Source organism: Podarcis gaigeae (assembly GCF_964106915.1).
Source record: "Podarcis gaigeae genome assembly, chromosome: 4".
Classification (NCBI taxonomy): domain Eukaryota; kingdom Metazoa; phylum Chordata; class Lepidosauria; order Squamata; family Lacertidae; genus Podarcis; species Podarcis gaigeae.
Genome location: NC_139677.1, coordinates 18,662,894 through 18,672,993, shown reverse-complemented (window position 1 = coordinate 18,672,993; position 10,100 = coordinate 18,662,894). Strand labels below are relative to the sequence as shown.

General features: G+C 43.6%; 1 pseudogene across 1 annotated transcript; it reads right to left on the bottom strand.

Moving 5' to 3' along the window:
- Nucleotides 1-207: 207 nt before the first annotated feature.
- On the bottom strand, nt 208-357 carry LOC310842854 (small ribosomal subunit protein uS14 pseudogene; annotated as a pseudogene). Its single transcript has one exon. The product of its transcript is annotated as a small ribosomal subunit protein uS14 pseudogene (transcript).
- Nucleotides 358-10,100: the final 9,743 nt, after the last annotated feature.

Genomic DNA, 10,100 nt, shown 5'->3' with positions numbered 1-10,100 from the left:
GCCCAGAGTGGCTGGGGAAACCCAGCCAGATGGGTGGGGTATAAATATATTATTATTATTATTATTATTATTATTATTATTATTATTATTATTAAGACCCTATTTATTTTTATGTACCCAAAAGCATTAATGTGTGGCAGGAGGGGCTTATCTGGGCAAAGCTTCCATGTCTGGTGTCCTCTTCAAGCCATCTCTGTGAGCAGGCATTTAATCCAGTCTAATGAATCCAATGTCCTTAGCATAGTGGCAGAAGCACTGGTGGCACACGTTGAGCCCGTACTTGCGAATCAGGCCATGTTGGTAGGAGCCCTGGCCAAACTTCCTCGGGTGGTTCCAGTAGAGCTGCTTGTGGCCCATCTTGCTTGGCGTCTCATGAGGGAAGGGGAGCATCAAACAAGTTTCAGTCTGGTTCTGTAGATGCAGATGCTCCAAAAGTTTGTTAATTCTTATAATGGGATCTTAACTTACTGATGGGTAGGAACAGAAGGCTACGCTAAGAGCATTCCTTCCTACATGCAAACAATGAGAATTCTGTGATGAAAGCGCTCATACAAACATGATTTCTTTCCTCTAATAACGAAGCTCGAGTCCCATTGTAAAGTAAAAGCTTAATCTGATTCTGCATGTTTCAAATAATAGACTTCATGCAGGGACACTTTCATACTGTGAATCATTAATCATTCTGACAAAATGCAGCATCTCTCTATTAGATTTCCTGTTATGGACTTTTAACAGATGTCTAATTAGAAGCTACAAGTGAATGCAGAGCGAACCAATGTTTTGCTGGAGAGACAGAGGAGAAGATTCCAGTTTGTTTGAACAGCATTCAAAGCACTTGAGAAATGACTAGAAAACAGGATCTAGGATCTTGGGTGGGTGGGTGGGTGGGTGGGGGAAGGAGAATTACTAGGCTTCCTCATCTAATGGATGTAAGTTGTTTTCTCAGACTTTTAAATTCCATCTGCCGAATGCCAAATATTACCAGCACTGGCTGCTATTTATGTCAGCTCTCGTGTATATATGTCAAATGTTGGTTTTTCACTGCCTGTCTGAGGCCAATACTGTAACTCCAAGGCCTGCCCAAACTCTAGCCCAGCCAACCTAAACACTACATATGGTGGCCTGCAAGGTTATTACCAGACTCCTTGTTTTTGTAGTTCCAGGAAAAGAAGCAAAAGCAGGACATTTATTGAACCTCTGATGCAGAGGAAATGTCAGTTCTGGGGAGGTCATGGGATGAAGTGTATTCCGCTGCCCATTCCACTCTTCCCCCTGCCCTTTAAAATATTATTATTATTATTATTATTATTATTATTATTATTATTGACTTGTAGTCCAGCAACATCTGTAAGGTGACAGGTTTCCCATCCCCATTTTAATGGATCACAAATGGAACTGCAAAAAACTATGGCAGTATATCCTCAACTCCCAGCAGGACCACTCCATTCAGTCATTCCGCCTTTTCCCATAAGAAACAACCTGGACCCTGCCATCATCTTCTGGGGCCCTTCTTTGTATTCCCCCTTCACAAGAGGCCTGGAGGATAGCAACATGAGAATAGTCTTTTCTGTGGTGGCACCCCATTTGTGGAATGCTGTCCCTGTGGAGGCTCACCTGGTGCCTTCTTTGCATAACTTTAGGTGTCATGCGAAAACGTTTCTCTATAACCAGGCCTCTTAAGCATTCGGTGGCCTTTTAAATGTGTTGAGGGGGTAGTTTGTTTTTGTTCTTGTTTGATCATGTATTTTATATTCACATTTTGTCGTTTTATGTTATGAACCACCCTGTGATCTCTGGATAAAGGACAGTATTCAAATGCATTACATTGGTACCTCTGGTTACGAACTTAATTCGTCCCAGAGGTCCATTATTAACCTGAAACCGTTCTTAACCTGAGGTTAACTTTAGCTAATGTGGCCTCCCACTGTTCTCATCCTGAGGTAAAGTTCTTAACTTGAGGTACTACTTCCGGGTTAGCAGAGTCTGTAACCCAAAGTGTTTTGTAACCCGAGGTCCCACTTTAAATAAATAAACACCTCCACCCTGATTTTAATTCCCCCAACTTTTCTAATGGACATTTGGCATCCTATAGCAATGGAGCATGGGGTTTTTATTTTTTATAGGGAGTCTGCACATTAGCATTATTTTTTTTTTTGTACTTCTCAAAATTTCTGAATTCGCTGAGCATGCAGATAGCTTCTCAGTAGCATGCCTTGACTCCAATCCTGTCAGCACTCATCACCTGAGTTCCCTATTAGAGTCAGTGATTAGTTGTGTTGGCCTGGAAGCTGTCAGAAACCAACTGTCAATTACAGCTAGCACTCAAATCTAACATCATTGAGTGTCAAAAACTAATTGACTAAAGAATATTCAACAGATGTTCCATATAAAGAGGAGAATTGTGATATAAGCAATAACTGGGGCATATACTTTTCAACTCTGGTTATTCCAGACCTTCTAGGTGTCTCTTTTTTCCAGGGATGGTCCCGGATTTACAGAAGCTGCCCTGGTTTCTGATTTGATCCTAGAATGTCCCACTTTCTGGTTGGACGTCCCTATTTTCATCAGAGAAATGTTGGAGGGTATGGAGTTATGTGACCGCTGAGCCAAGGAGATAAGTAACTATACAACCTTTGGAAGACATCTGAAGGCAGCCCTGTATAGAGTTTAATGTTTTATTATGGTTTTATATATGTGGGAAGCCACCCAGAGTGCCTGGAGCAACCCAGTCAGATGGGTGGCATATATATGTTGTTGTTGTTGTTGTTGTTGTTGTTAAGGATGTTCCTATTTTCATCAGAGGAATGTTGGAGGGTAAGTTATTTTGCAATAGTTTCATTCTTTGGCCTCATCATCGCTTTTCATTAAACCATTCTCCTTTGCTTCCAAGGAACTCCAAAGCATGCTGGAGCACAGCTTGGAAACGTGTGCTATAAAAGTATGACACCATTAATCACTGTGTAGAGGAGGGAATGTCAGCATACTTAAATTCAAGTGCTCAAGAGGAGGTAAAAAGAAAAAGATGTACCTACTGAAGTGTGCTCTTCTAGTCAAGTATACAAGTATAATTCTCTCCGGTCCAACAATCAATGAGATTTATCATGGCTGTGACTGGATTGTAGCATCTTAGGCTCTGGCTGGCAGGGACAGCCTTCCTAGACTGCAACCCAGAGGTCCCACCTTTCAAAATTCTCAGGCAGGTTGGGCTTGCTATCCAGTTGCTAGGGAAGACTTGAGGAATTATCTCTGCAACTTCCTATGCAAAATGATGCAATCTTGGCACCTCTTACAGGAACGTGCAGTTGGAATTTAGCTATCTGCATGAGTTCATGCATCACACAATGCTGTGTCCAGCTCTCAGCCGTTTAAAGGTATCAGAATGTACAGTTAAAATTTAAAAGGGCAGATCAATGTGGAAAGAGTAGAAACAAATGTAAATTAACACATGGTAATGTCATGGGACAGAAATACTGATTCTAGCACATGTCTTTTTACCCATCAATCCCTGCTCTCTGCTTTCCATATCATGCAGATCTCTAGTTTTAAGGTAAAGGTAAAGGTACCCCTGACCGTTAGGTCCAGTCGCAGATGACTCTGGGGTTGTGGCGCTCATCTCACTCTATAGGCCGAGGGAGCCAGCGTTTGTCCACAGACAGCTTCCAGGCCATGTTGCCAACATGACTAAGCCGCTTTTTTATATAAAAAAAGATTTTATAAATTTGGAAAATGTGTGGTGTTACAAACACTGTGATCCATAAACTCAGGCCAATATGGTTAACATTTTCTTTCTCTCTCATTACAGTAGTTCCCAGATACAGTAGATCATGGATCTAATTATAAGCAGATCAATCGCAGAGGATGTGGCAGTGTCACCTACAAGAATATTTGTCTTGCCAAATGCAAGGTGTTTTTTTTTAAATGAGATTCAGAAGTAATACAAAACATAAGTGAGTGAGAAGATTAAAGGTTTTATTCTAAACAGAAAGCAATATATACATACCAAGCAAGTATGAAAACCCACTTGAAAACCCACAAGAAGCAGTGAAGTGACTCCCCCAGGTAGTTTCAGCTTGCACGGCCCTGCAGCTGATCAGTCTGCGCATGAGCTTCTCAAAAACTCTGCTCCACCCAAACCATCCAATTTATTGCTAGCTAGCCTGTGTGGCTTGCCTGACGTACAGATCATTCATTACTGGTTAGGTAAAGGCAGTGGCGTAGCGTGGGTTGTCAGCACCCGGGGCAAGGCAAGTAATTTGTGCCCCCTAACCCGTGGATTTTAGTAGGGGCAGAGAGCTGCGAGCGCCCCCCCAGATGTTGCGCCCATTGTGGCCGGCCCCCCTGCACCCCCCATGCTACGCCACTGGGTAAAGGGACCCCTGCCCATTAGGTCCAGTCGTGGATGACTCTGGGGTTACGGCACTCATCTCGCTTTATTGGCTGAGGGAGCCGGCGTACAGCTTCCAGGTCATGTGGCCAGCATGACTAAGCCTCTTCTGGTGAACCAGAGCAGCTCACGGAAGCTCCTTTTACCTTCCCGCTGGGGAACTTGTACTTTGATGTGCTTTCGAACTGGTAGGTGGGCAGGAGCTGGGACTGAAAAATGAGAGCTCACGCCATCGCAGGGATTTTCTAGTTTTACTGCATAATAAATAGGTATACATGCAGCAGCTCATCTCTCTCTCTCTCTCTCTCTCTCTCTCTCTCTCTCTCTCTCAGCTTTGGAGCTTTCAAAGGCCACTGGATTGTAACCCTAGGCAGAGGTGACATAGCTAAAAATTTTGGTTTTTCACTTGGCTGTTTTGAGTAACAGCAGCAAAACACAATCTACCCCTCCACAGTAAGCTAGCTCTCTTTCTAAATATGTAGAATTGTCCCAAAGACTCTATGCTTAATTCTTGGACGTATACAGTGGTACTTCGGATTACATACGCTTCAGGTTACATACGCTTCAGGTTACAGATTCCGCTAATCCAGAAATAGTGCTTTAGGTTAAGAACTTTGCTTCAGGATGAGAACAGAAATCATGCTCCGGCGGTGCGGCAGACCTGGCAACCAAACCCTGTTCTGTGGGTGGGTATGATTTGATAGCCACAACACCCAGTTGGTAGGTCCCTAAACGGGACCTACCTAAACGGATCAAGGGACCTATATATTGTTGGTTTCTGCTTCCTTCACTGAGCAGCGAAGTGCTTGTCACAAGACAATGTTTACATTCCACAGTCAAGTGCTGTTGGGTTTTCTCACGGGAAGGGAGACTGGATGTGACGTACACTGGTTTCCTGTTTTTCACTGTTCTTTGCAGTTCAGTGGTGTGATTCTCTCCGTGCTTTAGAGGAGAGAGGATGCCTTTCTCTGCTCCGGCAGAGGGAAAATGTTTTTCTGTAAATTACCAGCTTTGAAGTGTAAATAAAGTAATATAGAGCATGTTGGCACGTACTTTTCATCATTCCGCTGTGCACTGGACACTGCTTATCTCCAACATTTGGTTATGGGCCCAGAAAAACGCAGTGTTTTGAGAATGGACTCCAGAAGTCGGGCTCCTGGCAAAGGAACAAAGGAGCAAAGAATTGGAGTGCCGGCAAAGGATCGGAATGCAGAGGGCTGGATCGGACGATATCTCTGCGCGTCAAGATGATTTGATGAGGTATGTGCTACAGCTCCGGGCAGCCTGCCAGCTTCTAATTAATGGCTTTATGGCTGGACTTTGAACTTTTATAGCCGGTTTTGCCGTGGCACAGGCAAAAGGCTAGAAGGATAAATTTTTCCTATGCTGGGGGAAATCGAAAGTAAAGCAGCTGCAGCAGTGTCGCAGCATGAATTTAAGACAGCAGAGAGAACTTTCACTTTTGAACTTGCCTTTGGAATGCGGTTAGAAGCAGCTGCAGATAAGTAAAGCAGTTAAGCAGAAAGGCACAGGCTCACAGGCAGAGGCTGGAAATCGAAAGTACTTTTGAATTTGCTTTTGGATTGAAGCAGCTGTACACAGACACAGCTTGTATAAAGCAGCTTGATTTAAAGCAGCAGAGATGACGCAGAAGGCTAATGCCAAAGTCATGATGGCTAGCTGCAGAAGGCTGGATGAGGCAAATGGGGAATTTGATGCCAATCAGCCAAATGCTCAACTCACAGTAGCCAGTGATACTGCCATGATTCAGAATGAAGCAGACCGCCAGGGTGATAGCTGCATGGGCAAGGGGGAGACTTCACAGACGTCATCCCATAGTGCAGTGGAACCACCAGATGGCGCCAAAGCTTTGAAGGCAGTGAAATGCTACACGTGTGGACGTCTAGGCCATATGAAGAGGGAATGCAGATATCCCAGGGCCAAGACAGAGCAGCGCAGCGAAAGCTCATCGCGTGGAAAAGGCCGAGGCAAAGGCAAAGGTCCAGTGTCCAGGACAACGCAGCACAAGGCAATGGTCTCACGCTTCACTCCAAAGGTTGCAGAGGTCCAGAAGACGTCTAGATCTTTCTTCGTTGTTGATTCAGCGGCGACCCATCACATGTGCAACGATAAGCGACTGTTCGTGTCTTTTACACCGCAGGAAGGTGCGATTCACCAGGCGGATGACCACACAATCCCCAGTAAAGGCTACGGAACTGTTGTTCTTCACAGTTTGGACTTATCGATACAGGATGTGCTTTATGTGCCAGATGCCAAGCATAATCTGCTTAGCGTTGGACAGCTGAATGAGCGGAAAATTGACGTTTCCTTTAAGAACAAAAGGTGCATCATCACAAAGAAAAATGATTATGTATTGCATGCTGAATATGTTGATCGTTTGTATGTTTTGTATTTTGATGATGTTGTGCAGGATGACACTTGTTGCATTGCAGGTTCTAACAAAAGTTTGCATGCAGAATGTATTCATGATTTTCATCGAAAATTTGGTCATTTGCATTTTTAGGCAGTATCTAAAATGCCTGCCTTGGTTGAAGGTATGACTATTAAACCCTGCAGGTACCACATGAAGTGCAAGGCATGCGCAGCAAACAAGGTAAAAATGGCTGCGAAAGGTAAGGTGTCTAGTAGGCAAGCTACAGAACCATACCAGGTTGTTCATGCTGATTTGGTTGGACCACTAGCGCCCTCTTTGGGTGGAAACAGGTACTTCATGGTTCTCATTGATGCATTTTCCAGGTATATTTATGTGTACAATCTCAAGCAGAAATCAGAGGCTTTTCCAAGGTTCAAGGAATTCTGTGCTTGGTTGGAAAATGTGCATGGTAAGAAGGTAAAGACTCTTTTCAGTGATCGCGGGGGAGAATTCACTTCTCAGCAGTTTGAAGCTTTTCTGACTGAGAAAGGAATTCAACACGATTTGTCTAGTCCTCGTTCGCCATGGCAGAATGGACTTGCGGAACGAGCAAATCAGACATTGCTTCAAGGGTTAAAAACCTTGCTGCATGATGCCAATCTTCCAGAGAGTTATTGGGCCGAAGCTCTCTCATGTTTCACTTACAGTTATAATCGCAGGTTATCTTCAGCGATTGGTTGTACCCCCTATGAGAAGATGTTTGGCAAGAAGCCATACATCAAACACATGAAAATTTTTGGTTCTGACATGTGGGTTCACTCACCACAAAACTCCAAGTTAGACAAGCGTGGATTGCATGGTATCTTTCTAGGTTATCAGAAAGGGTCTTACAGAATAATGATGACTGACTCTAAGGAAATTAAGCTCACAAGAAGTGTTGAGTACAATGCCAAGTGGGGGGAGAATGTGGGAATTTTCCAATGTTATCCTGATGACAGTGATGAGACTGAGGATAGTCAAAAGCAACCGCAACAACCCACACCCACTGATGAAGGTTCTGATTCTGAGTCTGAAACTGAATCGGGTGATTCAGAGGATTTCAAGAGTGCGAAAGCCTCTATGCGACCCTCTGAAAGCTCTGATCAAGAATTGGAGGAACCATTGTTCACAATAGGTCACTTTTCTCCTAAAAAGGAAGAGGAGAGTGTTGAAGACTTAAGGCTAATTCGCAGGTCACAGAGAGCGACAAAAGGCAGACCTCCAAAGAGATTTGCTGATGAGTTTGCTAAGATAGCAGTAACAGCTGTTAAAAGCTCCAAGAAGGTATTTGAACCTTCAAGTTTCCAAGAAATCCAGGATTTGGATTCAAAGGAAGCTGAGCCATGGTTAAATGCCATGAAGGCTGAGCTTGATTCCTTGGAAAGGAACAAAACATGGGATCTTGTTCCAGTAGTTCCAGGAATGAAACTGCTTGGAAGCAAATGGGTCTTCAAAGCGAAGACAGATCAAAATGGCAAGATAGTCAGACACAAAGCCAGATTGGTAGCCAGAGGTTTTGCACAGGTACCAGGTGAAGACTATCACGAGACCTACTCACCCACCGTGAGGTATGAGAGCATTAGGCTTATGCTCAAGCTAGCTGCAGAGGAGAATCTACACATTAGTCACCATGATGTGAATACAGCTTTTCTGTATGGATCTCTAGATGAATCACTTTATATGCTTCCACCTGATGGCGTACAGGTAAAACAGGGATTTGTTTGTGCTCTGAAGAAGTCCCTTTATGGTCTCAAACAAAGTGCACGGTGTTGGCACACAAAACTCACTGAAGTATTGTTTTCTCTAGGTTTTAAGCAAGGGAAAGCTGATCCATGTGTATTTGTCAAAGAGGAGGGGCAAAGGAAACTGTATTGTTTGTTTTATGTTGATGATCTTTTATTCTTTTGGAAGGATGTCACAATGTACAATAACGCCCTAGCTCAATTGAAAGAGCACTTTGACATGAAAGATCTTGGTGAGGTAAACAACTACCTATCTCTGGAAATAGAGAGAGATCAAGATGGTAACATTCTAGTACACCAGTCACGTAAAATTGCTGATGTGTTAAGCAAACTAAACCTGATGGATGCTAACCCTGTAGACACACCGATGACAACAGGTTATCAGGTAGATGACACTGGAGAAGCATTTTCTGATACTACACTGTACAGAAGTGTGCTAGGCAAGCTAAACTTCATTGCCAGATGTTCAAGACCTGACGTTGCTGTTAGCTGTAATTTGCTAAGCAGACAAGTCAACAATCCTACTGTTAAGGATTGGAAAGCTCTGAAACGCATAGCGCGGTATTTGAAAGGCACTATGCATTACAGACTGAGATTTAACAATCAGAAGTCTGGTGGTCTTGAGATATTTGCAGATGCAAGTTTTGGAAGTGACACTACAGACAGGAAAAGTACGTCTGGAGTTTGCTATAAGTACAATCAGGGTCTATTTGATTGGTCATGCAAGAAGCAAACAACAGTTAGCTTAAGTACTTGTGAAGCTGAACTGAATGCACTGTCTTATTCACTTAAGGATTGTGAATGGTTGTTACAATTGTGCAAAGACATGAAAATTCCTGTCAAATGTCCAATCCAGGTTTACCAGGACAACAAAGCATGTTTGGCTTTGCTGAATTCTGAAGGTTGTAAGCAAAGCACGAAGCACTTGCAACTGAAGTTGCAACATGCTAGGGAACGTATTCAAAAGGGACTCGTAACGGTGTCCTATATGCCAGGTAATGAAATTCCTGCTGATGTATTGTCCAAGATTGTATCAAGGGATCAACACTGTACCTATGTGCAGAAGTTGGGTTTGTACTGATATTGTACGAACACGCTGCCCAGTGATGTTCACAGAAAGGGGGAGGATGTTGGTTTCTGCTTCCTTCACTGAGCAGCGAAGTGCTTGTCACAAGACAATGTTTACATTCCACAGTCAAGTGCTGTTGGGTTTTCTCACGGGAAGGGAGACTGGATGTGACGTACACTGGTTTCCTGTTTTTCACTGTTCTTTGCAGTTCAGTGGTGTGATTCTCTCCGTGCTTTAGAGGAGAGAGGATGCCTTTCTCTGCTCCGGCAGAGGGAAAATGTTTTTCTGTAAATTACCAGCTTTGAAGTGTAAATAAAGTAATATAGAGCATGTTGGCACGTACTTTTCATCATTCCGCTGTGCACTGGACACTGCTTATCTCCAACAGATTTGATAGCCACAACACCCAGTTGGTAGGTCCCTAAACGGGACCTACCTAAACGGATCAAGGGACCTATATATACCTATGCACGTGAACCAGAGCTTCCTCTT